The sequence below is a fragment of the Dromiciops gliroides genome, chromosome X (genome assembly GCF_019393635.1).
Source record: "Dromiciops gliroides isolate mDroGli1 chromosome X, mDroGli1.pri, whole genome shotgun sequence".
NCBI classification, from domain to species: domain Eukaryota; kingdom Metazoa; phylum Chordata; class Mammalia; order Microbiotheria; family Microbiotheriidae; genus Dromiciops; species Dromiciops gliroides.
The window spans coordinates 76,039,952-76,044,979 of record NC_057867.1 but is presented as its reverse complement, the minus strand read 5'-3'; the positions used below and the strand labels follow the sequence as shown (position 1 = coordinate 76,044,979).

At 34.3% G+C, this 5,028-nt stretch overlaps 1 pseudogene; it reads right to left on the bottom strand.

Annotated features, from left to right (window-relative positions):
- Positions 1-1,109: 1,109 nt before the first annotated feature.
- LOC122733997 lies at positions 1,110-1,906 on the bottom strand (annotated as a pseudogene).
- Between the last annotated feature and the right edge of the window lie 3,122 nt (positions 1,907-5,028).

Here is a 5,028-nt window from a genome sequence, read left to right as displayed (position 1 = left end):
TAGTTTAGTTAATACCTATGACCTAGATGTGAAGCTTTAAGTCCCATCATACATCTCTTCAACTAGCCATTATTTGAATCATTTCCCTTTTCCTTTCCTATCACTATAGATAATTATGAAAACATGCATTTACAACCTTTAAACACCCTGAGACTAATGCCTGGAGTCAAATTTCTTGCTAAAATATAGTAACTATAGGCTTATTATTTTAGAAAAGCAAAAGGGTTTAATGAGATATTTACCTTCTTTCATGGATCCATTGCCTAAAAAACACCTTGATTGAGGAAAATATAACAAATTTCAGGTATACACATGCAAACATTGAAATTCTGAATTTCCTGATGGATTTTCTTGTACCCCTGCTGATGAAATTCATTCCATGTCAAATGCTAATCATAAAAGAAATAGACTGGGGCAGCTAGGTGGCACAGTGGATAAAGCACCGGCCCTGGATTCAGGAGTACCTGAGTTCAAATCTGGCCTCAGACACTTGACACTAGCTGTGTGACCTTGGGCAAGTCACTTAACCCCAATTGCCCCCCCCCCTCTCTCTCTCTCTCTCTCTCTCTCTCTCTCACACACACACACACACACACACACACACACACACACACCCAAACAAAAAGAAATAGACTGATATAGACTCATACCTCTTTAAAAAAAGAGATTTCCAGTGGGAGGATCTAACCTAACTGAAAGATACCCAACAGCATTATTACAGAAATAACTTCTACAAGTCTGTTACATGTGTGTCGCATAAGGAAACAAAGAAGAATGCTACATTTTTATCATACAATTAAGTCCAAGCAGAGTCTTCTTTCAGACTTTAAATGATACCTTTAAGAATAGATCAGGATTTCCCTGGCATAGTCTCCATAGATTAAGAAAATACTATTCCAAAGTAAAAGCAGTAAGATTTATTTAAAGTTGTCATTATCAAAATAAAGTTCCATGGAATTTCTGTGGCACGCTTTTTTCTGTCAGCTCAACTTTTCAAACAAGTAGTTGTCACTAAAATGTCCCTTTGACAGAAGATCAAGTCCCACAGTTAAAAAGAGTGTTCCTTAGTTCTGAATAAGAGTGGTTCTTTGTTTCTTTGGGATTCTTAATTATTGATTCAAGGTCACCCCAGTCTTTTTTCCAACAGTTTATGTCAAATTGTAAGGGGACTCCTTTAGGAATCTTCTCTTCAGGGTGATCCCTTTGCACCAGAAATGGTGGTATAGGAGTTTGAGTTAACCATCTACTGAAAGATGAATTGCTCTAGGATTGTCAATGGATATAGTCAAAAATCCTCCATTTGTGGTAAAAGTTTGCCATTGAGGAGTTCTTTTCCCTATTGATTTGTTAAACAGTTGTCCTGGGTACACTTGGGTCTGAACCTTCTGAAAAGAAAGGTTGCCTGGAGTGTATCATCTTTTTATCAATTTAATTTAGTCCCACTCTTAGTGAAATTGCCTGGAACATTATTCTTTCTACTTAACTGGTTAGGCCTCTGCACTTCTTTTTGTCTTCCTTTTTAACATTGGATAATATTGCTGTATGTTCTTCTGACTTAGAGGTGGTCACTTGATAAGGCTGATTCCTTTATGAACCCCATTTGCTTTTTGAGCTGCCAGACTAGTGATAACTCTGTAAGAATGTCTTTTTCCAGGGCTCATTCTTTCTCTTTGGCCCAAACCATTTTACCAAAACCAGTCTGCTATTATAGATCCCATCTGGCTGTTTTCATCCTGAATTTTTGGGTACTAGTATGTTTAAGTCTCATATTCAATTTAGGAAAATTCTGCTTTCTTTCTTCCTTCTTATTAAACTTGATGATACCACCCAGAGACATATCACTCTTATCAAGGTTGGCTTGACTACTGATATTCAATGGCAGTGGAGCCTCCACTGTGACTGCCATCCCAACATTGAACCTATTCATCACTCAAAGTATCTTCACTGGAACTTAGAATTGAGAAAGACCTTTGTCTTGACCCAGCCACCTCCCACTTACTGATTCCCAAATGTCTCTTAATAATTTTCATTCTAGGGGGGCAGATAGGGGTGCAGCATATAAAGCACCGGCCCTGGATTCAGGAAGACCTGAGTTCAAATACGGCCTCAAGATACTTGACAATTTTTTTTTGTTCTAACCTTCTCAATCTAAAGAACATTCTCCTTGGTAGACAAAAATGAAGCAAAGTGAAAGTTGAATAGTTACATCTTGCCCTCCTATTATTTCTTTCACCTTTTCCCTTTTTCTCATATGATCTAAGAAACCCACAGAGAAGGAATGGCAAAAAACTGAGATCTACAAGAGAGCAGCAGTTCCTTATAAACCTAAGAGAAAGGACCCAATGAAGATTAGTCAAAATATTGTGTGAACATGGTAGGATACTTAACTTGAAGTAAGGACAAGCAAGACATTTGGAAAATAGGGTGAAAAGTACCTTATATTGAAGGTACTACTAGGGAAAAGTTATATAAAGTTACAGCAAGATAATTTTGTATTGAAGTGGGATAATGGAGTAAATAAAAGTAGGCCATTAAAAACAAATAGAAATGATCTAAAAATATCTAGACCTTTTATAAAAGTTTTGATAAAAGTATATTGTTAACAAGCAAAATACTTGAAATAGAAAGAGTTAAAATAAGGGGCTGGAGCAAAATCTGTTATGCATCAACTAAAGTAAAAAAAGGCAATCATGCTCTCAGACAAAGCATAAGCAAAATTAAAAAAGGATAAGCAGGGAAACCACATCTTGCTAAAAGGAACTACAGACAATGAAGTAATATCAATATTAAATGTATATACGCGAAGTGGCATAGCATGCAAATTCTTTTTTTGTTTGTTTTGTTTTGGGGCAATTGGGATTAAGTGACTTGCCCAGGGTCACACAGCTAGTTAAGTGTTAAGTGTCTGAGGCCAGATTTGAACTCAGGTCCTCCTGAATCCATAGCTGGTGCTTTATCTACTTTGCCACCTAGCTGCCCTTAGTATCCAAATTCTTAAAAGAAAAGTTAAATGAGTTATAGGAGGAAATAGTAAAATTTATACTAAATATACTAAATTTAAAAATAAATTAGTAAAATAAAATTTATACTAAGTACACTAAAAATAGCAAAATTTATATAGTGGGAGACCTCAGGTTTCCTCTCTCTAAGTAAGGTAATTCTAATCATAAAATAAATAAGAAGTCAAAGAGATGAATAGAATCTTAGGAAATTTAGATATGATAGACCTCTGGAGAAAATTAGGAATAGAATGGAGCTTACCTTTTTCTTGGCTGTACCTTGTAATTTCATAAACATTTATTATGCATAAAAACTTCACAAGCAAATGCAGAAAAGCAAAAATATTAAATGTACCCTTTTCAGATAACAATGAAATAAAAATTACATTTAATAAAGGGTCATGGAAGCATAGATAAAAGTTAATTGGAAACCAAACAATTATTCCTAAGTAATAAGTGAATTGAAGAATAAATCATAGAAGCAATTAATAATTTCATTTAAGAGAATGACAACAATGAGACAGTATTCCAAAATTTGGGGGATTCGATAAAAGAGAGCAGACCAATTAATTGGGCATGCAACTAAAAAAACTAGAAAAAGAACAAATTTTAAATCCCCAATTAAACACTAAAATGAAAATCCGAGGAGAGACTAATAAAAGTTTTAGAAAATTGAACTAATAAATAAAGCTAGGAGCTGGTTTCATTTTAAAAAATCAATAAAATGGGTAAACCATTGGTTAACGTGATTTTTTAAAAAAGAAAGAAGAAAACCAAATTACCAGTATCAAAAATGGAAAAGGTAAATGAACCACCAATGAAGATGAAAGTAAAGGAATTGTTAGGATTTATTTTGCCCAATTGTATGCCATCAAAACTGATAATCTAAGTGAAATGGATGAATATTTACAAAATAATAAACTACTCAGAGTAACAGAGGAGGAAATAGAATACTTACATAATCATCTCTTAGAAAAAGAAATTGAACAAGCCATTAGTGAGCTGCCTGAAGGGAAAACACCCTAGGAGCAGATGGATTTACCAGTGAATTCTACCAAACATGTAAGGAACAATTCCGCCAAATACTAAATACACTATTCGGAAAAAATAGATAAAGAAGTCCTATCAAATTTTTTATGACACAAATATGATTTTGATACCTAAACCAGGTAGAGCAAAAACAGAAAAAAAACTAGAGTCCAATTTCTTTAATGAATATCAATCCAAAATTTTAAATAAAGTAACTAAGAAGGAGATTACAGTAATACTTCATAAAGATCATGCACTATGACCAAGTGGGATTTATATTAGGAATGCAGAGCTGGTTCTATATTAGGAAAAGTAGCAGTATAATTGACCACAGCAATAACAAAAACAACAAAAACAGTATGATTTTATCAGTAGATGTAGAAAAGGTTTTTGACAAAATATAACACCCCTTCCTATTCAAAATACCAGAAAATGTATGAATCAAGGGAACCTTTCTTAAAATAATAAGTACTATCTACCTAAAAGAAAAAGCAAGCATGATCTGTAAATGGGATAAATGGGATAAACCTGAAGGAAGTTGGAATTGGGGAGTGACTCTTTCCAGATCCCTTCAGTGAGCAAATGAGGAAGAAGTGAATTGGAATGGGCTTACAGAGTCCCAAAAGGACAGAATACAAAAATGGAATAAAAAAAAAAGGCAAGGAAAGGAGACTGAAGACCTAGTGTAAGTGAAATTGAACTAATTACAAAAGGAATAAGAGAATGACATTCTGAATTGTGCCCTGACTCAATAATGACTCACTCACAGAGTCATAGATTTGAAGTTGGAAAGAAGCTTTGAAGGCATCTAGTCCAACTTCCTCATTTTATAGATGAGGATATGGAGGCCCAAGGGGATTAAGGGATTTATCAAATGTCACCAAGCTGGTATCAGCCCTAGGAGATGAACAATAGCCAAGATACTTTTAATAATGGTAAATTGAAGTCATGACAACTAAAGACTAAGGTAAATGGAAGAAATAATGTGAGCAGTATGGTT